At 42.8% G+C, this 25,304-nt stretch overlaps 1 long non-coding RNA gene across 1 annotated transcript; it reads left to right on the top strand.

Annotated features, from left to right (window-relative positions):
* LOC135259531 (uncharacterized) lies at positions 1-24,465 on the top strand. Its single transcript, XR_010331304.1, has 3 exons — positions 1-39; positions 23,908-24,078; positions 24,236-24,465. It is a non-coding gene; the product is annotated as an uncharacterized LOC135259531 (long non-coding RNA).
* The last annotated feature ends 839 nt before the right edge of the window (positions 24,466-25,304 follow it).

The following is a 25,304-nucleotide window of genomic DNA, read 5'->3' as shown; positions in this document are numbered from 1 at the left end:
ATAGCTGCTTGCCAAGGACCTATGGAAACATCTAGCAGGGTTAGTCTGTCTCTCTCAAATTTGGAAAAAATCCACCTTTTTAACTGCTGGAATGTAGTTGCCACATTTGGATGTGATGTGGTATGACTTCAAAAAAACTATGAATATTAAGTTTTATCTGCAAATCTAAATTTCGATGATAAATTTGATAGTGAACTTGGTGGGAAGAATGCCTGTTTTTTTTAGGTGGCCAATTCTGAGCCTGTAAAATTTGACTAAACTTGAAAACATCACATGTGGTGAGACCAAGTATCATGTGATGCAACCATTGCAGAACGTTGCACATGATAGATATAGCTATGTCCTGCATTGGCAGTTTCTGTACATTTATATTCTATTCATGATACATACTGTTGTGACCCTCTGCTGTTCCTTCGCTGGTCTCTGTGTTGTTTCGCCTGTAGTTGCAGGGGAGTTCCAGCTTAGGCAGCAGAGGGCATAATTAGGCATTATTGGTGACAGCTGGGCTGTTGCCTTTAAAAGCTGAGAGGATCTGGTCGTTTGGTCTCTCATTCCTTCCTCTACCACGGACGACTCAATATGGTTTCTTCTGCTAAAGACAACATCCTTTACTGACTCCTACTCAACCATCACCACCCACACTACTGACCTACATCACACACTCTACACACCTCATGTATTTTTGTAAGTATTTTGTGTTCTTTTGTTAATAAATATTCTTGATTGCAACTACTTCGTGTGTGTCTCCCACTTATGTTGTGGCTTCCCCTCGCAGTCATAACATAAATGGGGGCTAGTCTGGGATTCTTAGTCGCCCAAGTTTTTTTTTTTTTCTTTTTCGTAATATTTGATTGATAAAAAATATAATGTTATTCGGCACTAAATTGATTTTAGGCCAGTAGTTGCGCTCTGTTGTGTAAACACATTACTTCCTGCTTCTGGTTTTTGCACAGTGACGGAAGGTAATAAAGTGCGGGCCTATAGCCTATCAGAAGTGATGTTTCTGGTGACATCAGTGGAATAGGAAGTTGTTCATGGCCTCTAATCAGGTGCTGCAGAGCGTTTTGGGAGACAGGCATTCTAGTATTGAATTGATTGAAATGCTGTTAGGCTGATTGTTTGAGGAATCAGCCAAAGTGTTCTACGGGTTGTGTTGTCCGTGGACGACAGGAGGAACAGTTGTCTTTGTTTTGTTTGGTAGGTGTTGTTCATTCAGTGTACAGCAGGGGGAATTTACTGTGGGTAGTTACTTTTTTTACTACCTTGGAGCTCCAGTTATTGTCCCTGTGTAGGTGGAAGCGGTGTTTTCCCCTTTTGGGACTGGCTGAGCGTTCGTTGGTAAGTGGTTTGCTGTTTTTGTGTGGAGAACGTGGTAAGTAGCGGTCGTCTCAGGGGCACCTCCGTGGTTCGAGGGGGCTGCCAGTCTACCTGGTTGCCTTACTTGTGCCAGCGGGCTTGCGTGCGTAAATTCCCACCACCTGTATTCACACGAAGACTAGGGATTAAGTTGTCTAGCTAGGATTCGGGGAGCCTCCTTAAGTTTTGTTTATTCCTCCTGTTAGTACACTGTGTGAACGGTGCTGGTTTGTCTTGTTTCAGTGTGCTCAGTAGCGGGGTGAGGAAAAAATAAATAAATAAACTCAGCCCACGTCAATATGGCTGCCGGACATTCAGATCCCAATGTCGCTGGGTTTCTTGATGACCCGTGTATAGATAATTTAAATAGGCTTAAAGTTGCTGAACTAGTAATGCTCGCGGAACATCTCGTGAGTCTGGGGTGCATCAGAAAAGGCTAACTAAGGATGCTTTAAGGGAGCTAGTGAGTATTCTCGCGGTAACCCAGGGCTTAATGATGGAGGAGACTGATCCTCCGCAGTTTCCGAAATCTCCTCCAAGCTCTCTTAAATCAACATCTAGTTGGGAGGACAAGTATGATCAGAGTTTGGAGGTACGACAAGCTGAGATTGCACTTGAGCTTAAAAAATTAGAATTGGAACAGAGAAAAGCGGAGACTCGTTTGCGTGAATTAAATCTAGAGGAAGCTAGATTAAAGCAACAAAAAGCATGTGAGGACCGCAAATTTGCTTTGAAGGAAAGATTAGAGGTGGAAAAACTGAAATTAGAAGAGGACAAATTGGCTTTAGAAGCAAGTAAACTGCAGTTGCTACGTGAGCAAAGACTTGACGCTAGTCATCTGGAGAGTGATGTTTTTTCTCCCTCTGGTGAGCGAAACTTTAGTTTAGTAGATTTAATATTACCAGTAACTTAAAGTTACTTCCTAGATTTAACGAGCAAGATCCTGACACTTTTTAAAATCTATTTGAGCGTGTAGCGGAAAATAGACAGTGGCCTGAGGCTGATCAAATATTGATGTTGCAATGCGTATTTGTTGGAAAAGCGCAAGAGGCATATTCTGCTCTAACCCCTACACAAACCACTAGTTACGTGGAAGTTAAAAAAGCCGTATTAAAAACTTATGAACTGGTACCAGAAGCCTATCGTCAAATGTTTAGATATTGGAAAAGAGGGGACAACCAGACCCATGTGGAGTTTACTAGGGAGCTGGTTTTACATTTTTCTCATTTTCTCATGTTTCTGAATCAATTGCCACACACATTAGTGAACATGGTGTGCGTACTGCAGCCGAGGCTGCCATCTTGGCTGACGATTGTGCGTTAACGCACAAAAGTGGTTGTAGCCCCTGGTTTCGTGGTGATACGGGTCAGAGTGGGCAGCAATTTCGCCCTCGCCCCTCTGGGCAAAATGTGAGATCTGTCCCTGGAACTAATGGTAAGTTCGATCCAAACAGATTTTGTTACGCCTGCCAGAATAAAAGACATTTGAAGGGTGAATGTCCAATTCACGCATCTAATTTTAAATTTGGCCATACTCATGCGAGTGCAAATCCAAAGCCTGCTGTATTGGTAGCGCATTCACGGTGTTCGTTTGGTTCATTTAATTCAGCCGAGACGTCCCTAATGAAGTCACAAAGTGCTTCCATAGATCGAGCTATTGAATCTGATTACACACCGTTTATTACAGAGGGCTGTGTCTGTTGTAGATGATTCAGTAAAGAAACGTGAAAATACTTAGGGACACCAGTCGTTTGTCCTTGAGGGAGTGTTGCCTTTTTCGCCCTGTACTGCCACTGGTGACAGTGTGTTGGTTCGGGGAATTGGTTTAACCCAGCTAAGTGTTCCGCTACATGTTGTGAACCTGGTTTCAGATTTTGTGCAGGGCGATGTGGTGTTGGGTGTGTGACCTTCTTTGCCTGTGGAGGGTGTTGACATCATCCTCGGTAACGACCTGGTCGGTGGTAAAGTATGGAAAGATGTACCGCCGCCCTTATTGGTGACGTCATCTCCGCTCATGTCTGGGGAGCCGGACAAGAGCGCTCAGAGTTTCCCTGAAGTCTTTACGGCTTGTGCGGTCACTCATGCTATGAGCTGTGTTAACCCCGTACCTTTGGTTGACCGAGATAAGTCTCCGGTACCTCTCTCGGGTGATGATCACTCGAACGCACAGTCTGATGATAAATGAACACACCCAGAGCCATCTAAACTACTCCCTGTTTCAGGTGTTTCCGCTTCTGAGCCTGAAGGTGAGCTGGTGGAACTCTCTGTGTCTCCTATTTCTTCCATTTCTCGTAGCGAGTTGATCACCGAACAGACAGCTGATCCTACGCTATCTGACTTATTTAAAATAGTTTGTCCTGAAAATGAGGTGACAGAGGCTTTGTCTGGTTATTTTCTTCAAGATGGTTTGCTGGTCAGGAAATGGGCACTTCAGAAAAATTCTTTCACCGGTGAGGGGGTAAATCAAGTCGTAATACCTTCTAAGTTCCGAGACCTGGTTTTGCGTGCGTCACATGATGGTCTAGCTAGGCATCTCGGTGTTAGGAAGACCTACGACCGTGTGTTACGTCATTTCTTTTGGCCCCGTATCTGCATTTTGTAAAGTGTGCCATACATGCCAACTTACTGGGAAGCCAAATCAAAAGATAAAATCGGCTCCGTTATATCCGATTCCTGCCATGGAGCAGCCTTTTCAACACCTTTTAATTGATTGTGTCGATCCGGTACCCCGTAGCAGAAACGGAAATAATTGGGTACAGTTCTTTATTTTAGTATAACTTTTAGTATAATTTGGCATAGATTTGTCTGCAATTTCAGTCATTTTCCCCAATATTTCGGAAAGAACGTTCTTTTTTCATCTTTGTACAATTTTATGAGAAATGCCAAAACAATTTATAGCATGAAATTTCATTTAGGTAATTATACATTTATGAATCATTTATAACTATTTTAACCTATTTCCTAGATGGCACTCACAAGCACTCACTGCCGCAGGCAGCATGTTAGTTCCGACCCTGCAGCAAGAGCTGAAAGGTATACAAAAGAACTATAAGTAATGTAACATGAAGTACATATTTCTCTAGTGTGTTTCTAACTGTCATGTTAGAAGGAATTTTATCTTTTCTGTAACATGTTGAACTTTCTGTTGTCATCTATCATTAGTCTAAAATAAAATTGACTATGTACAAACTTAGATTTATGGCATGACATTATACACTACTGTTTCAGCTACCAGAGAAGAAAACAGCAGGGAAAGGTTACATATTTAAAGTCAAGTGAGCTGTCAGAAGAAGAAACAGAGAGACAAATGGAGGGCTGCATCCAGAAGTTACAGGGATAGGAAAAAGAAGGAAAATGCTGTGTTGGACCTTACACCACCATCTATGGAGAACACTCCGCCAGTTCTGGCTGATGTAGATGTAAGCCTAGTACAAGAGCAGCCAGAAAATGCAGGTCAAGCTGTGGTAGACCCCATACCTCTGAATGAGGATTTTAATCCACCAGTGTCCTCCGAACCACAGATCAGAGAGACAATATCCTCAGCAGAGAAACGTTGCAAAAAACTGCAGAGAGAGAAGTGTTACATTACATTACATTACAGGCATTTGGCAGACGCTCTTATCCAGAGCGACGTACAACAAAGTGTATAACCATAACCAGGAACAAGTATGACGAAACCCCTAGAGAGAAGTACCGGTCCAAGTACAGGGAACAACCGCATAGTTCAACTTGGACCCTGGTGGTTAAACTGATTAACACTAACAACGAGAACGGCAACAACGCAATCTATGGAAAAATAAAAATAAATAAAAATACAAGTAGTCGTTAAGACTGGCGCATCAACTAAGTCAAGTGTAAACTGAGAAAGCAGGTCTTACATCTGAGGAAACAACTAGCAGAGACAAGAAAAAGAAAAGATAAAGTCAGAAAGAGTGAGAAGAGGTTAATGGCAAAACAAAGAATAAGTCAAAAATTCAAGCCAAGGGGGTGTAAGAAACTGTCAGCAGAGAGAAAGCAAGCTGTTGTCAATTTTCTATCCTGAGATGAAAACAGTTGTCTTTTAGCTGGAAAAAAGACATCGTCACGAAAAATAAAGAGAAAAACAAAGAAGAGTTCTCTCAAAGTCCCTCACTGAGCTCCATGCACAGTATAACACAGAGATGGAAAAGATTCTCTCTATGTCTTACAGGCAATTTGCCAGAAGACGACCATTTTATATCACTGAGCCGAAGACCAGGGATTGAGACGTGCATGCATGGACCACGAAAATGTCCACATGTTGGTAAACAAACTCTACAGCAGAGGGCTGTTGAAAACAAGCAGCATCTCAGAGCTGCTGAGTATGATTGCTTGTGACCCTAAAAACAAAGAATGCATGGGTCGTACGTGTATGAAGTGCTGCTTTGATGAAATTGAATTTCCTGAGGCAGACAGTACTGAGGTTTCTTGGGAGCAATGGAAGCAGGTAACTTCAAGGAATGGAGAGAAAACCTATGCAAATGTTTTAAAACAAACACAGACAGGTACAATCAAAGACCTAACAGCTATTCTGTCAAAAAACTAGAAGTTTTAGCCATACATCAATTCAGTTGGATCCACCAGGCAGAGCAGTTTCATAACCTAAAACAAAATATCACAGAATGTGAAGCTGTTCTCCATATTGATTTCTCTGAGAATTACGCATGTAAGATGAACACAGAAATCCAGGCTTATCATTTTGGAGGCAGTAGAAAGAAGCAGTCCTGTACACTATCCATGCCACTAAATCTTATGCGACACTATCTGACAGCCTCCGCCATGACGAGCGGGCCGTGTGGACACATCTAGAGCCCATCTTGATAGAGCTTAGGGTAACCTTCCCACAAATGACCACTCTGCACATTCTTAGTGATGGGCCGGTTACACAGTACCGGAATAAAAACAACTTTTACCTTCTCAGTACTGTGCCTTTCCTCTCTGGATTTAAAAATGTGAAATGGAATCATTTCCATGGCAAGTTCCATGGCAAAGGTGCCCCGGATGGCATTGGTGGGGCAATAAAGAGAGATGCTGATCTCTACGTTCAGTGAGGAGGTGAGCTTCAGACTCCATTGGATCTTTATGAGATGCTGAACAAAAAATCAGGTTCAAGTATTACTCACTATTGGGTAAGCAAAGAGAGCATTGAAAAATGTGACAAGCTGATTCCTGGCATTTTGGTGGCTGTGAAGGGCACCTTTAAGATACACCAGGTTTTGTCTTCACAACCTGCGCAAATTAGTCACAGGGAGGTGTCATGCTTCTGCAAGCGCTTAGAAATGAATCTATGCCCTTGCTACAAGCCAGTAACAATAGACCTGAGAGACACCATGCACCACACTGACAATCCCTCAAGCACTCCTGAGACACCAAGGGAACAAGCTAGTGTTCAAGATCTATGTGGCAAGTTTGTGATTGTAACCTATGATGAGTTTCGACATGTAGGCTAGGTCCTTAAGGTTGTGGGAGAGAAAGTGCAGGTTAGCAGCATGCCGCAGTCTGGTGAAAAGAATTTGTTCATGTGGCCACAAACTCCAGATGTCATTTTCTGCTTCATGAAAGATGTTCATGCTGTCATCTCAGAACCCAAGCCAGTTGAGAAGCCAAGATTGGGCAAAGGTCAGAAGTGCCTGAGGTTAAAGAAATGCCGGCAGTTAAACATGATTCTGATCAAAATGATTTTATGATCAAAAATTAATCAAGTTCTCTACAAGGCTCATCACGTGCGTTGCACTTGCAAAAATGTTAATGAAATGTTTATGTTTATGTTCCTAAACATTGTAAAGTTCACGACAAAGCCTGTAATGTGCGTTGCACTTTTTAAAAAAACGTTTGTGATGAGATTTTAATGAAATGTGTCCAAGAGAATTCCATAACATTATAATTAAAACTGGATTATTCTGTTTTTTTTGTATGGAATTTATTGTGTATTGATCTTTTTAAATAGAATTTTAACCACATGTGCTCTTTTGGTGCGACCATCTATCATGTGGTGTAACCAATAATGGCAATAACCATATTAAATTCAAAATAGAATATCTAATTTTTGTGGATGAAAAAAATCATCACTGATACAGTATGCTTAAGTGGATACTATCTGTATATATTTGTCATCAGTTTTATGGGTTTTACAGGAAAAATAGGTCTGTTAACTACATAAAGAGGGAGACAGTGCCGTTATAGAATGTTAATATAAGATCATGATTTACAGAAACTCAAAAGAAATGCAAACACTTTTTTCCCAAACATTTTACTCTATTACTGATACCTTGTTAAAATGTTAAGCATGTTAAGGAAATATATTAATCGTAAGATAAATCACGGTCTCACCACATGACATTTTTTAAGGCCTGGTAGCAAGTATCTTTTGACAGGGCCGGTGGTCAAGTGTCTTTTTTTACGGGGGCCCGGCGCGGGCCAGCGACAGACTGATGGCAGCATTAAGGTAGGGCCCTATAGTTTCTGTGATAACAGAATCACGAACGGAATCGCGGAATTGAAAATTTAAATAAGCTATAACACAGATTCCATAGGGCCCTACATTAAGTCAGTGCTAAAAGCTGACTGGAGATTTGAAAATATGACTGCATAATGTGAATGTTGTTATAAATAAGTCATTTATTCAACACACATTTAAAAAAAATTACAACTATTTACAGCATAGCAGAGTCTTACAAAGAATCTGACAACAGTATACAGTCTTGGAATGCGGTGTTTTCAACAACAACAAAAGAAATTAAATTAAATTTAAATAAGTAATATCAAAGTTTTTGCACTCTACAAAAAACTTGAGAAAGTCCTGATTGGCTACTGATTCTTACAACAAGCCTTGGAATGCTGGGCACATTTAAACATTTAAAAAACTGTCTAAGGTTTTTTGGCTTTTACAGTAGGCTACCTTTCCTCCTTGACATTATCCCTAAATGTCACAAAGGAAGTATCTGTGTTACTGACTGTTTGGCTAGCTAGCTAAGTTAGCTACATGACCACGTTGTCATAAAATTTTTCCCGACCATGAAAACTACCTGACTTGTTTACATTTTGGACAGATGTGGCTCCTGAGTAAATCTGTTGTTTCCGTCGCAGCACTTTAGACACAAGCAATATCGGAAAAATCCTGAAATTTCTTCTTACCGTCTAGAGTGCCTGACCCTCAACCGTAGTGTTTTTTCCTCCAACGATGGTATTTCTAGATATAGCCTAATTTTGCCGCTGTGTTAACACATTTCTACGGTTGCCAGTCAGGCACTCTTCAACGTAAGAAATTTTAGGATTTTTCCGATATTACTCGTGTCGAAAGTTAGATAGATTTACTCTGTAGCCACGTCTGTCCAAAATGTAAACAAGTCAGGCAGTTTTCACGGTCGGGAAAAATTTTATGACAACGTTGTCGTGCACATCAATGTCATCAAGCTAATGTATTTAAGAAACAAGTCAAGTCGTTATTTCGATGGCGATTAATAAGTCATGTAATGTTACAATATATCGAACGTTACATTCATGCTACTAGTTTAAGGTTACCTACACACTGCTTAAGTTAATATAAAAAGAGTGTACTTACCGACGAGATGAAGTGATAACGCAGTTTGTAACGAGGTTAGTCAGCCTACTAAATAAGAAATGGTGACCTGCTAGGTAACTTTAGCTTGTGATCGTTGGAAGTGTCAAGTGTTGAACATCACTCTACGTACAATGAGGGTAAAGAACACTGATCTCACACCTGCTGTTTTCCTATAGTGCATTCACGTTTTAACCAACAGATGTTGCTGGTGAGCTTTCCAACCGAGCCGCCCCACTGTAACTGTAGTTTAAAAAAACATCTTAAAAATACATTAAAAAAATAAAATAAAATTCCCCAATGCTTATTCCCAGCGGGGGGGTCAATTTAGGCCTGGCGGGCCGCCCGGCTTGCAAGACACTGGCGGAAACCGTGCCTATTAATCTTGCTTAAAAAACACTTAAATTCACTTAATTTAATGCTTTTGTATAAATGCATGTGTTCACAACATTCCAAATGTTTGAACAATTGCCAAAGATATCCTTATTTTTTGTATTTTAAAATTGGCCTATTCAAAATCCTTATCCATCATTGACCCATATAACTCTCTTAATCTATTAAATATGAATAGTCTAACATATCTAACATATATCTACCAGTCATGAAACCTGACTGAGTTTACCAGGTGTGGCTGGTAATCAGCGGAAGACGTGAGCAACCAACAGGTGAAACAGATCACCGTGGTAATCCTGCAGGAATGCAACGAATGTTAGGGTAAGAATAATCGTCCCACAGGAACCAAAAATAACGATTAGCTGAGTGGCTAATCTGCAGGCTAGAAACTAATCATCCGCAAACACCAAAATAACGATTAGCCGACTGGCTAATCTTAATCCTAACAACTGAAAACGAAAAAGTGATCTACCCTGCACAGAAACCGTGACAAACTTTATCAATACAATGCAGTCATTTTAAACCATTTGAAGATTTGACTATGTCGCTTAGACCCTGTTTACACTTGGTTTTAAAATGCGTTTCGGTGATCCGAACACAAGTGGACAGCCAAGACACATCGCTGTTCACACCTGTGTCTATCATGTGTCTCCAAGACCACTTGTTCTGGATATTAAATCCTCAAATGAACACCTTAACATTATCGCTATGTTTGCATGAACATGGTTATAGTCAGGGGTTAAATTGGGGGTGGACGCGGGTGGACGGCGTCCACTCACCTTTGGTAAATAAATAAATAATTTTGACCGGTAGTTATATATAAATAACTATGACAATCCAGTCCATGTGTTCCATCTAGCCAGTTACTCGCTCAACCCATCAAAAATTCGAAGAAAAAAAAAACATCTCAGGAGGAACAGTCGTTTATATAGACAGCCACAGAAAGAAAAATATCGTTGATTGTCTTGATTGTTTGGGAGCGGACGCGGTAGGTAATTTCATTAACATGTAATTTCATCTATGGAACATTTTAAAGAGAGATGAATAAACAGCCCCCACGAACGCCGGCTATTATTAACGGCAACTTTGATTGCTTGAGCAAAATCAGCAGGTTTCTGGTCAGCAGCTAACTAGGATTGAATATTTCCCACATAACATTTTATTCAGCGGCGACTGGTGAGCTGAAAATCGGTGGGCCGCAAGACTTTCCTTTAAACTAATCATTGATCTCAACCTGTTTTCATTAGTAATTTTCCTTTATAATCAAGCGTGCCAACGATCGGATTAATCAAATGGCAAATAGCCTAACACACAGCGTCTTCATACCGTGTTAGGGGGATTAAATCATAAATTCAATTTATCCGTTAAAAATCTGTTTTAATCACCAAGTAGTCTACACTTAACAAACAAGATAAACCAGTCTGATATCTACCGTGTTAGCTTTCAGAATAACCAGCAAAAACAAAACCTGCACTTCAATTTTGTTTACAATCTACACATTGCAGATATTTGCCATGAATATGAGTGTGGAGAAAGAAGTGCATGTATCCGCAAATAATGTTGATTAAAAATGTGCACAGTTTAGTACTGCAAATGAAAATAAATGTAGGGTATAAGGCCTAGGCTACTCGCTAAAACTGCCTATTTGGGGAGAGCTGGCTATATATGATAGTATTGAGTAGCCTATTTTGCGGATTAATACTCAAGGAAAATCATGGGAAGATTCCGCCACTGCTTAGTGATTAAAATGGATTTTTCTAAATCGCATTTATCATTTAATCTCCCTAACACAATGCGAAGAAGCTGTGTCCCTTTCCAATTGATTAGTCAGATGTTTGCATGCTTGTTAGTCACTGAAAATTAATTAAAACAGTTTGAGATTAATGATTAGTTTAAAGGAAAGTTTTGCACCTCACCAGTTTAAGAAAGATGGATAAAGGAGGAAGAAAGTGAGGACAAGAAGAGGATGACTGATTTCGTGGGTAAAAAAAAATTCTCAGCATTAATGACACTCAATTAACTTACATATATTTATATAATATATTATGTAAAAGCTTGCATCGGTAGTATACATTCTTTTTAAAACATTGTTTTCCTTAATTACAATTATGTGCACAATACATTAAAGATACAACTATTTTGAGCTGAGACATTCATTGGTTTGTACCTTCACCCACCTCCCACCAGATCTCAGGGTCCAACCACCTCCCAAATCCCTGGTTACAGTGCTTATTTAAAAGCTAATTATGATGTTGGTGGTGTTATGTGGTACTGTTCAGGTGGACCCAAATGCAGGACTCAGACACAGGTATTTCTGGGAATGTAAACTGAGAGGTTTATTTCAGAAAGCCAAAGAGCCAGACATGTGGATGGCGATGCTGGTTCGGGCTGACGCAGACAGGGAGACTGGAACGGAGCCGGTTGCTGACGCAGGTCGGGTAACGGTGAAAAGCTGGCAGGGAACTGGGCTGGACGGCAAGTTGCGGCGGAGGCAATGTCAGGCTGGATCCCATGGGGACTGTCACCGGACTGGGTTGGACTGGGCTGGGCTGGACTGGCAGGATCGGACTGGACTGAACTGGCAGGACTGGACTGGACTGGACTGGACTAGCCTGGCAGGATGAAACTGGACTGGGCGGCTGGTGAAAGGCAGGCTGAAGAGGGAGGAAAATTACGTCAGACAAGGAGACGGGACAAGAGACAAGCACGAAGACTGAAAGAGCTGGGGAAACAAAAGACGGACAACGGTTAACAAGGGGAAGAACGAACACAGAACAGGAGCAGGAAAGCAGGCGGGCGAGCTGGCTACAAATTGGGATAAAATTCTGAGAGATTGTTAAACGAGATAATGTTTTACAGGAACAGGGCCGAAGAAACGCGCGACTACACTGAGTATGATCTGGCGAAGATCAGCAGGTGAACCGAGAATATATACTGGGGACAATTAGAGAAAAAGCGTGCGGAATGCTGAGTGACCAAGTGAGGGGAATCAGCTGGGAACTGGAGATTGCAGGGGCTGTCACAACGGGCACGCCTACTCTGGGGAAGAGAACAAAGATTGTGTGGAAAAAACAAGATACACGAGGCGAATACAAAAAACATGGGAAATGAGAAGAATATGACAGTACCCCCCCCCCCCCCCCTCAACGGGAGCCTCCTGGGGACCCACCAGGCTTTTCAGGGTGGGCACGATGGATGTCCCGGATGAGGGAGGGATCTAAGATGAGCCGGGGGGAGATCCAGCACAGGTCTTCCGGACCGTAACCTTCCCAGTCCACTAGATATTAGGGTGACATAGCTCAGGAGGTAAGAGCGGTTGTCTGTCAGAGGGTTGCCAGTTTGATCCCCCGCCCTGGGCGTGTCGAAGTGTCCCTGAGCAAGACACCTAACCCCTAATTGCTCCCAACGAGCTGATTGGTACCTTGCATGGCAGCCTTTCTCCGTTAGTGTGTGTGTGAATGGGTGAATGAGAGGCATCAATTGTAAAGCGCTTTGGATAAAAGCGCTATATAAATGCAGTCCATTTACCATTTACCAGATATTGGAATCCCCGTCCTCGGCGACGCACATCCAACAGCCGCCAGACGGTGAATGTTGTGTAGTTGTCGATGACCCGGGGGGGTGGAGGGGGAACGACCGGAGGGCACAAGGGACTGGTAGAGACTGGTTTGATTTGGGACACATGGAAGGTGGGGTGTATTTTCAGAGCTGGAGGTAGTTTTAGTTTCACTGAGGAGGGGTTAATTACCGACTCGATCTTGTAGGGCCCGATGTAACGGGGCTGGAGCTCGTGGGATTCTGCTTGGATGGGGATGTCCCGGGTGGAAAGCCAAACCTCTTGTCCTGGCCTGTACTCTGGTGTGGGGATCCGGTGATGGTCCGCCATGCGTCGGTTGCGTTCGGCGGAGCGGAGCAGGGCTGAACGGGTGTCTTTCCAGATCTTATGGATTCGGCGGATGTGGGCCTGAATGGATGAAACCGCAATCTCCTCCTCCTGGGCTGGGTACAGAGGGGGCTGGTAGCCTTCAAAGGGTGATAACCCGGTAGCGGCATTGATGAGCAAGTTGTGTGCATACTTAACTCAGACAAGGTGTTTACTCCAGGAGGAGGGATTATGAGCAGACACACACAGGTTCAGGTCTTAGTTGGCCCTCTCCGTCTGCCCGTTGGTCTGGGGGTGATAGCCTGAGGAAAGACTGATGGATGCCCCCAGAGCAGAATGCCCTCCATACCTCCAAAACGAACTGCGGCCCCTGGTCCGAGACGACATCAGTGGGGATGCCATGGAGACGGACCACGTAGTGCACGAGGAGGTCTGTGGTTTCCAGCGCCGTGGGAAGTTTGGAGAGGGGCACGAAGTGGACTGTCTTGGAGAATCGGTCAACGATGGTCAAGATGACTGTATTACCTTCGGATGGTGGGAGTCCAGTAACAAAGTCGAGCCCGATATGGCTCCAAGGCCAGCCGGGGGCAGGTAGGGGGTGGGGGAGACCGGCAGGGGGACGGTGCGAGGACTTGCTGTGTGCGCATACTGTGCAGACGAGGACAAAGGACCGGGGATCTGCCTCCATGGATTCCCACCAGAAACTATGCTTTAGAAGGGACAGGGTATGGCGTAATCGCGGGTGGCAAGCGAATCGGGAGGAGTGGACCCACTGCAGGACCTAGGAGTAGGCAGAAACTGGCACAAACAGGCAACGATCAGGGTTAGTTCAACTCTGCTGAGCTTCTCTCATCACCGACTCGATCTCCCAGGAGACTGCAGCCACCACGCATGATAAGGGCAGGATGGTGTCGGGTTCTGTCGGGCTGCTGTTGGCAGTAAACTGGCGGGACAGTGCATCAGGCTTTACGTTCCTGGAACCGGGTTGGTAAGTAAGTGTGAAATTAAACCGTTCAAAGAAAAGCACCCAGCGAGCCTAGCTGGAGTTTAGCCTCTTCGCGGTCTGGATGTACACCAGGTTTTTGTGATCCGTCCAGATGATGAAAGGTTGTCCAGCTCTCCCTCCAGCCAATGCCTCCATTCTTCCAGGGCCAGCTTCACCGCAAGCAGTTCCCGATTCCCGACATCATAATTCCGTTCTGCCGGTGATAGTCTGCGGGAGAAGGCGGCACAGGGATGTTATTTCTGGTCTTTTACTGACCTCTGAGACAAAACTGCTCCAACTCCAGTCTCTGACGCATCCACTTTCACAGTAAACTGGCGAGAAGGGTTGGGGTGGACCAGGACTGGTGCTGAAGTGAATCGTCTTTTGAGGCCAGCGAAAGCGGCGTCGGCTTCCGGGGTCCAGGCGAAAGGGATGAAGGATGACATAAGACGGGTAAGGGGCACAGCCACCCAACTGTAATCACGAATGAATCGTCAATAAAAATTTGCGAAGCCCAGGAACCGTTGGAGCTGCTTCTGGGAGGAGGGTCTGGGGCACTCTGCTATGGCTTGAATCTTCTCCAGATCCGTCCTCACCTGTCCGTCTCCGATGATGTACCCAAGGAAACTCACAGAGGTAACATGAAATTCACACTTCTCTGCTTTAACAAATAATTTGTTTTCTAGTAATCGCTGTAACACTTGTCTCACTTGTTGGGTGTGTTCTTCCAGATTACGGGAGAATGAGAATATCATCAAGGTAAACGAAAATGGATCGGTTCAGCAGATCTCGGAGAACGTCGTTAACCAGAGCCTGGAAAACAGCAGGGGAATTAGTTAGACCGAAGGGCATGACCAGGTATTCAAACTGGCCCAGTGGGGTAGTGAGTGCGGTCTTCCACTCATCACCCTCTCTTATACGAACCAGGTGGTATGCATTCTGGAGGTCCAGTTTAGAAAAGATGGTGGCTTCCTGGAGGGGTTCAAAGACAGAGTTGATTCATGGAAGAGGGTATTTATTCTTTACCGTTATGTTGTTAAGCTCCCAGTAGTCGATACAGGGGCGCAGAGACTGATCCTTCTTAGCGACAAAAAAAAACCCAGCTCCCACTGGGGAAGATGAAGGTCTTATTATTCCTGCCATGAGGGAGTCGTGAATATAAGTCTCCATCGCCTTCCTCTCAGGTCGGGACAGGTTGAACAGCCGGCTCAATGGCAGGGGGGCTCCAGGAAGCAGATCTATCGCACAATCATAAGGGCGATGAGGGGCAATGAGAGGGTGCGGTGTTTGCTGAATACCTCTCCCAGGTCATGGTACCCAGGGGGAATGCAGGTCAGGAGGTTCGGCGACCGGTGAGGAGTCAGCGACCTCTGCTGGCGCAGGAGCGGACTCCAGGCAGGTGGAGTGGCAATGTGAACTCCAGCTCAGCACCTTACCGGTGGACCAGTCGATGTGTGGGTTGTGGAGTCTGAGCTAGGGCTGACCTAGTACAATGGGGGAATTCGGAGAAGGAATGACGTGAAATTGCGTAGTTTCGTGATGATTACCTGTACTCAAGAGTTGTAGGGCTCTTCCATCCAGTGAACAGGTATTCATGGGGGCGTTGAATGGCTGGGTGGCGGTTCGCGAGACTAAGGCGGTGTCCAGGAAGTTCGCATTAGCCCCAGAGTCCACCAGTGCGACCAGCGAGAGAGGCTGGGATCCTCCCACCAGCGTGACGTCCAGTCGGAGATTGTGCGAAGTGGTGTGTGGGGAAATAGTGTGGCTCACCAGCATCCCCACTCTCACTGGCGAGCCCATTTTTTTGGCTGAACTGGACAGGCAAACCAGAAGTGGCCGGGTTGACCACAATAGAGGCAGAGCCCCGAACCTTGTCTCCGGAGGCGTTCTTCTGGAGTGATGTGCAGACCTGAAGGTGACAAAGATGCAAACCCCCTAGGGGGGTCCAGGGGCATGCCCCCCGGGAAGAAAAGATTTTAAATATCAGCTTTAAAATGTGGATTTACAGTCAAATTTAGCATGAGGATATAGGAAAAAACTCACCCTAGAATTAATGTAATCTTACTGCTAATGTTCCCCTTACATTACAAACTAATGTAAGGCGGACATCAGTTCAGGGCACTTAATAAAAAATAGAAAAAAAAAAAAAAAAGTCAAGAGAGAACCGGGTCCAAAATTGTATTAAAATGCATTGCATTCACTATACAATAAAGTTGATCAAACAAAAAAAAAAAAAACACAATATGCACAACAACTGACAAATCAAATGGAAAACACAGCTTATGTTATATTTTGGTAGAGAGAAAGAGAGAAAGTTTTTATAGTGGCAATATGGTGTGGCAAGGTGTGTTCCATTACACACATTATTTAATTGACTAGTACTGACAGTTTAACTTAAGGCACCGTGGTGGCTGCTGAGCTGAAAATCGAGGAGGCAGAAAACTTCACCTGATTATTAGTCTTAACTTTCAATCATTTTCCCTGATTAACAAATCTGCCCACGATCTGAATAATTCAGTTGTAGATAAACACAGTTTCCTTCATCACGCCATGCTATCAAGATCAAATGAATTTAAAAAAAATTATAAACTCAAAAATGCCATCTAACCGGTACTCGTTCAAATGACAACATCTGCGTATTCCAGATCTTTGCCATGAACATTTTCTGAGTGTGTACGGTAATCCAGTTTTTATTATGCTAATGTCGATTGAAATGTGCACAATTTTGCGACGCAAATAGAATGTTTTTCTCGTCTAAACTAATTGAGGAGAACTGTCTCTATCATATTTAGTGATTTGTCATTTCTAATCAAGCACAACAATTAAAAACAAGCTGACACCAATAATAACGTTAATCAGTTTAAGGGATTTTCTGCCTGCTCATTTTTCAGCTCAGCATCCGTCATTAGGGCACCCAGTGGTTTTCTTTCACATTAAAAACAAGACCAGGTCAAAACCTAGTATGGTTTTGAGAACTGCCCCGCTGTTGCGGTCCAGCCAAAAATAACTAGCACCACTTTGCTGTAAGTGGTGGGTACAGACAATTTGACAATTAGGACGTTGGCTCTTCTCCATTGCTCTTAATGGTCTACAAGAAAATACAAATAATTTGAAATCCACGCCTGCAAAGCCATTATTAAAATACTTGGTATAGTACCGCGGATGGCGTTAATTTCTACTTGTTTAACGTGACTTTCGAAAGGTTAGCTAGTGTTGTCGGAAAATTTTCCCCAACCGTGAAGAATGCCTTACTTGTTTACATTTTGAACAGATGTGGCTCCTGGGTAAATCTATCGTTGTTTCCATCGCAGCACTTTCGACACAAGCAATATCAGAAGCGCTATCCTAAAATTTCTTCTTACCGTGAAGAGTGCCTGGCAATCGTAGTAATGTGTTAACACAGCGGCACGATTTTATCGAGAAATACCATCTTTGGGAAAAAACGCTATATTCTGTAAATGCATTTAGATCAAACCTACAATGCATAAAACATAAAAACGCTCGTCAATCACACACTTCTATTTATAATGCCATCATAGCGCGGAGTGTTTAAAACCATAAAACCACCCCTTACTAAAAATTTAATTACATTTAAACTGTAGGCTACAAGTTGACGTTAAATATAGACCCACTAGTCTGACATTGACAGCTTTGTGACGAAACTGGCTCTCGTTTTAGTTAGTAAAACTTAAACATCCTCCGAGCACTAGTGACTTACTACTAGTTAAGTATTTTATTATTTCTGCAGCCTACTTGAGAATACTTGGTATACTAAAGGTTGCAAATAAATTCAAGTATAAGCTTAAGTATATTTTCATGATGTGTATACATACAAAAGTGAACCAAGTACACTTTCTTATTTTATGAAAGTATCCTATATTAGTGTGCTCATATATTTGTGTGTGTGTGTGTGTGTATATATATATGTATATATATCTAAATTGACTGTAAGCTTAGGGTTGTAACTTGTAACTAGGTAGCTGTTTCGTAGTTGACTTAGTTAATGCACTCGTTTCTTAACTACTCCTTGTATTTTTGCATAGACTGCGTTGTTGCTGTTCTTGTTTGTGTTGTGTTAATCAGTTTAACCTACAGGGTCCAAGTCAAACTATGCGGTTGTTCCCTGCACTTGGAACGGAACTTCTCTCTAGGGTTTTCAACACACTTGTTCCTGGTTATGGTTATTTACTTTGTTGTACGTCGCTCTGGATAAGAGCGTCTGCCAAATGCCTGTAATATAATGTAATGTAATATATATATATATATATATATATAGGCTATATAATATTTGACAAGATAGAGTATTGGGCCGCTAACAATTTTTTCAAAGGGCCACATGTGCTCCTGTGTTGAAAAATTTAGGAGCACACTAATGCATCCCAATTAGTAGATGTGCTCCTAAATTACTTTTCCTGTTGGCACACATAAATTTTCAGGAGCAAATGCTCCTAAAATAGGAGCACTATTGGGTCCATCTTGTCAAAGTTCCCTTCAGTGTAAAACTGGCTATTCAAGTGGGATAATAGGAAAGCACCTTATTCCCAAATTCCCATCCTCAGACAGTGAGAATTCTTTTAAGAGCCCCAATCCTATAGACAAAATCCACAATGCATTATGCTATATCCTACGCTTGCTTAGAATTTAGTGGATATGCCTAGGCCCACTTTGTATTTCAGTCAATCATATGTACAAATTGCCTCTTGGAGTTCCTGTCAACTACGGATGAATTATTCTTGAACCCCTTTACAACTTTTAGTACATCAAGTGTAGCTACTCATGTAGGCTCCAGAAAATGATACTAAATTACTGAACTAGTAGGCTATTAAGCCACTAGTTCTGACTGGATGTTTAGCCTAATTAAGTCACTTTTGAATTTTATTAAATAAAACATGAGCCTGTTTAGGTCCAAAGTTTTCAAAGTCAGACTAGTGGGTTTATATTTCGGGTTTATAATTCACATGTAGCCAGTTTACAGTTTAGTTTTTCTTTTCTTTTCCTTTTATTTCTAAGGGGGTGCAGTGCAGGTAGCCTACTATAAACAAATTGAGCGAGATAGACGAACGTTCTTTTTTGTGATGCATAATCTAGTAGGTTTGATCTAAATGCAGTTATAGCATATAGCCTTTTTTCCAAAGGTGGTATTTGTCGATATAATTGTGCCGCCGTGTTAACACATTACTACGGTTGCGGGTCAGGCACTCTTCAGGGTAAGAAGAAATTTTAGGATATCGCTTCTTTTTTATTTGTGTATTATTTATTTGCGTTTTATTTATGCACAGCACTTTGGTCAACGCCAGTTGTTTTAAGTATGCTTTATAAATAAAATTTACTTACTTAGCTACTTACTTCCGATTTTGCTTGTGTTGAAAGTGCTGCGACGGAAACAGCGATAGATTTACGCACTAGCCACATCTGTCCAAAATGTAAGGCAGTTTTCACGGTCGGGAAAAATTTAATGACAGCGTCACCCAGCGAGTGAACACCACAAACGGCAGTGGTGTAACAGTTATAGGCTCATTACTAACTGATTGTGGCGAAAACTTGCTAGGTTAACAGCAGTTCTGTGGGACATTTAGCGCTAATGCGTGAGCTAACCATGGCTAGCCTACCTACCTCTGGCAAGCTGGCATGCTAGCTAGCATATTCGCTGATGTTTAGCTGAGAAACATAAATTGAAGATAACTGAACATAATTACATTAGTAATTTCATATATATAACGCAATGAAATAACAGTACAGTCACGGATGGAAATTAAGCTCCGTAAACGTTTGATAATAAATTATAAAACATAACGGCAGACAGCCAGCTTACCTCGAGTTCGTTCAGAAATCAATTTAGATGATGGTTAAGTGAAGTAAGCCTGAAAGTCAATGGCTTTTCCGTTCCCCTGCCCCCCCCCCCCCCCCCCCCCAATTTCAAAAACTAATCGGATCTACACAAATCACACAAACGACTTATTTTGGATTCAAAACGGCAAATTTCGCCGAAAAGCGACTAGTTTGCAGGTATGGATGTGGGTTCTTCCTATCTCTATCGGTTCTTCGGTGGCAGTGATGGAACTGGGGAAACTGGGAGGTGCACGGGGTCTCGGAGTAGCAGCTAGACTGGATTGCACAGTCGACGGGACAGGTGCTGGACGCCGAGCCCTGTCCCTGTGACGCTCACGGAGGCGGTTGTCCAGCCTGATAGCTAGGGAGATCAGGGAGTCAAGATTGTTAGAATCATCCCTCACCGCTAGTTCCTCCTTTGCGAAGTCGCAGAGGCCATTGTGGAACATTAACGCAGCATTAATGTTTATTACACTCAGACTCGGCTGCCAAGGTCTGAAACTCAACCGAATATTCAGCGATACTCCGGGACCCCTGCTGTAGGGAAAGAAGGCGCCATTCCGCCTCCCTGCCGCACATTGGGTGGTCGAACACCTTCCTCATTTCAAAAACAAAACTGGGATAGGTTTGGTGGGCTGAATACGGTCTGTCCCAAACTGCGGTTGCCTAAGCCAGAGCAGAACCCGTAAGGAGACCCCTGATAAATGCAATTTTAGCTTGATCCTCCCAGTAAGTCATGGGTTGTTGGGAAAATACCTAGTCGTATTGCATTAGAAAGGCCTTGCATTTCCTCAAGTCTCCAGCATAGTGCTCTGGTGCAGGAATATGGGGCTCCCTGGGTACCGGGACCAGTGGGTCTGCAGGCAGTTCAGGAGCTGAGGGATCTGGAACAGTGAGCTGGGTTACCTGGTTGCCGATCTGTCGCACGCTGTCTGCTAGCGATCTCAGATGGTCTGTGAGATCCCGGAGGGTCTGTTCATGCTGCCCCATGAGCACCCCCTAGCTGGCGAGTGCAATCTGCATCTGGTCCGGGTCCGCTGGATCCATTACTGGCCAGATTAATCTGTTATGTGGAACTGTTCAGGTGGACACAAATGCAGGACTCAGACACAGGTATTTCTGGGAATGTAAACAGAGATTTATTTCATAAAGCCAAAGAGCCAGACAGGGGTAATGCGGATGGCGATGCTGGTTCGGGCTGACGCAGACAGGGAGACTGGAACAGAGCCGGATGCTGACGAAGGTCGGGTAACAGTGAAGAGCTGGCACGGAACTGGGCTGGACGGGAAGTTGCGGCGGAGGCGACGTCAGGCTGGATCCCACGGGGACTGTCACCGGACTGGGCTGGACTGGGCTGGGCTGGGCTGGACTGGCAGGATCGGACTGGACTGAACTGGCAGGACTGGACTGGACTGGACTAGCCTGGCAGGATGAAACTGGAGTGGGAGGTCGGCGAAAGGATCCGGCAGGCTGAAGAGGGAGGAAAATGGCGACAGACAAGGAGACGGGACAAGAGACGAGCACGAAGACTGACAGAGCTGGGGAAACAAAAGACGGACAACGGTTAACAAGGGGAAGAATGAACACAGAACAGGAGCAGGAAAGCAGGCGGGCGAGCTGGCTACAAACTGGGAGAAAATTCCGAGAGAGTGTTAAACGAGATAATGTTTTACAGGAACAGGGCCGAGGAAACGCGCGACCAGCGGATTAATTGGGGGTGGACGCGGGTGGACGGCGTCCACCCACCTTTGGTAAATAAAAAAATAATTTTGACCGGCAGTTTTACAAAGAACTACGACAATCCAGTCCATGTGTTCCCTCTAGCCAGTTACTCACTCAACCAATCAAAAATCCGAAGAAAAAAAACTCAGAAAGAACAGTCGTTTATATAGACAGGCACAGAAAGAAAAATATTGTTGATCGTCTTGGTTGTTTGGAAGTGGACGCGGTAGATAATTTCATTAACATGTAATTTCATCTATGCAACATTTTAAAGAGAGATGAATAAACAGCCCCCACAAACGCCGGCTATTATTAACGGCAACTTTGATTGCTTGGGCAAAATCAGCAGGTTGCTGGTCAGCAGCTAAGCTAGGATTGAATATTTCCCACATACATAATGTTTTATTCAGCGGCGACTGGTGAGCTGTTGGGCGCAAAACTTTCCTTTAAACTAATCATTGATCTCAACCTGTTTTCATTAGTAATTTCCCTTTATAATCAAGCGTGCCAACGATCGGATTAATCAAATGGCAAGTAGCCTAGCCTAGCAGCGTCTTCATACCGTGTTAGGGGAGTTAAATCATAAATTCAATTTATCCGTTAAAAATCCGAATTAATCACCAAGTAGTCTACCTTTAACAAACAAGATACACCAGTCTGTTATCTAGCGTGTTAGCTTTCAGAATAACCAGCAAAAACAAAACCTGCACTTCAGTTTGTGGCAAGCTGAGTGCCACCGCTCGGTTTAACAGACGAGAGAGAGACGGGATTTATTTTCAGGACGCGAATGCGTCTTTTTATTTTGTTGCGGCCGCCACGCGGCTTTCGTACCAAACACACAAGTTGTGCTAAAGCCTCTCGCAGCACACCTCCGTCTCCAGTCAGCACTCCCGTCTGCCTCCGTAGACCGCCTTTTAAGCGCCCAGGCTCACTGTCGAGGTAATCAGCACATTGTCAATCAATCAAACAATTAAACATCGGATTGCTGATTAGCAATCCCCAACAGCTGTGGCGCAGAGTCCGAGAGCTGCCCCGCTCACTCTCTCTCTCTGCAGCCAACGCAAAACCACGCCCACCCTACCACACAGTTTTGTTCACAATCTACGCATTGCAAATATTTGCCATGAATATGAGAGCGGCAAAAGAAGTGCATGTTTCCGCAAATAATGTTGATTAAAAATGTACACAATTTCGTACTGCAAATGAAAATAAATGTAGGCTATAAGGCCTAGGCTACTCGCTAAAACTGGGGAGAGCTGGCTATATATGATAGTATTGAGTAGCCTATTTTGTGGATTAATTGTATTGATACTCAAGGAAAATCAGGGGAAGATTCCGCCGCTGCTTGATTAAAACGGATTTTTCTAAATCGCATTTATCATTTAATCTCCTTAACACAATGCAAAGAAGCTGTGTCCCTTTCCAATTGATAAGTCAGATGTTTGCATGCTTGTTAATCACTGAAAATGAATGAAAACAGTTTGAGATCAATGATTAGTTTAAAGGAAAGTTTTGCGCCTCACCAGTTTAAGAAAGATGGATAAAGAAGGAAGAAAGTGAGGACAAGAGGAGGATGACCGATTATTTTTGTGGGTAAAAATAATTCTCAGCATTAATGACACTCAATAAACTTGAAATATATTATGTAAAAGCTTGCATCAATAGTATACATTCTTTTCAAAACATTGTTTTCCTTAATTACAATTATGTGCCAAATACATTAAAGATATAACTATTTTGAGCTGAGACATTCATTGGTTTGTACCTTTTTTCACCCACCTCCCACTGGATCTCAGGGTCCACCCACCTCCCAAATCCCAATTTAACCCCTGTGTATGAGCATCAAAAAAACACAGCTGTTCATCTTTCTGGCACAAGCCAAACAAGTTGCACACATTTATATCACAATAACTATTCTGTAACAATAAAAACTTCACATCTCTGCATGTGACTGTGCAACTATTGTTATTGGGGACAGTTGAAATGAGAGGTAGTAACTGTTAGAGAAATATTGATTCAGGGTACTATAGAAACAGATGGACAGAATATTCATAATGGATAAAAAAAGGTTTCTCAACCAGTACTGGTAAAATTATTTTTCACCACTGAACACAATTTCAAACATGGACCCATAAATTTAACAGAGGAAAATTCTATGTTTCAGGTGAAATGGCAGGAAGCTGTTTTCAGCGCTGGATGGTCAGCTTTGAGGGCCACATCATATGTGAGGGGACACAGCCCACCTTCTTGACGGGGCTTGCTGCATTATTTTATACCTTCTACACCATCTCCAATACCAAGAAGAGGCAGCATGCGCACTCAAATTCATCCAAAGGTTAAATACTTTCAGTAAAACCTGTATTTTTCTTAACTTTTCGATGACATGCTATTGCACATCTATACATTTGCTGCCTTTCATTGTGTTGTTAATCTGAGTGAGTTACACAACTTGATTTTTACACAGTGTCTGAAGAAACACTATCATTTTTCAGGCACTTCATTAAAATTAACCCTGAGAGAGGCACCAAAGCTAGACGGGGCAAAGTGTTATCAAAGAAAAGTGGCAAAGTCACCAACAAAAAGACTACAATTTTATATTAAAATAAAAAGTAAAGTGCAATAAGAAGCTGTGGAGTTTCTTTCTCTCACATGTAATTATATGATTGAAAAATCAGTGATTTAGCTCTGTTCTTCATTCACAAAGAACATTTTGTTATGGTTTGCATTCTGTGCTTGTAGCCAGCTTTGGACAGAGACTTTGGGAAGACTGCAGTGTTTCCCATTAATTACCTAGACTGTGGTGGCCCGCCATGGTCTAATTTGTCCCACCACAGTTTCATAATGAACCGAAAATATTTTTACACTGTTTTGCATTTGTGATGCCTGGGTACCTTCCAAAATAGCTGTGCGTACAACACCTGTTGTTTACGGCGTTGTCGCCCTTTTTAGCACAGTCTGGCTTGATTGACAATTCATTTATTCAGTGGGTGAGAGTATAAGCTTTCTAACAATGTTTAACATGTCTAATTTCGATTTTGAAATAGCGTTTTTTTTTAGGTCAGCGTAACCAAAAGTTTTTCTTATACAGAGTATAGAAATACATACAAGAGTTAAATATTACACATTAGGTACTCTACCGCTTTGTGTGACAACATTTTTGCATTATTTTTTAATCTGATAGCAATGTTTCATCTTAAACCTTCATAAGGGGCTGATTTATATGCTTTATAATGGACAAAAAGAATTTTATTCATTTTTGGAAAGGTACAATACAAATGTCAGCTACAAAAGGCAATGAGAGTTGATGAATACCATGTACTCTACCTATAAGATAAATCATAAATCTGTATTAAAGCCCCCGAAGCATGAAATATGGACTTTTGTGTTTATGTGTTGACCAATGTGTTTATGATTAAATTGTTTACTATGGCACAAAATTGTTTACAAGAGCACAAAGTTCTTCATAGATCTAGCCTCTTAATTTTGCTCTCAAAGTGCAGCGGATTGATGCATTTAACTTTAAAATGTACTAAATTTTCTTCCGGGGGAGCGCATCCCCGG

Source organism: Anguilla rostrata, chromosome 7, assembly GCF_018555375.3.
Source record: "Anguilla rostrata isolate EN2019 chromosome 7, ASM1855537v3, whole genome shotgun sequence".
Taxonomy (NCBI): Eukaryota; Metazoa; Chordata; class Actinopteri; order Anguilliformes; family Anguillidae; genus Anguilla; species Anguilla rostrata.
This window is presented reverse-complemented; position numbering and strand designations above follow the sequence as displayed.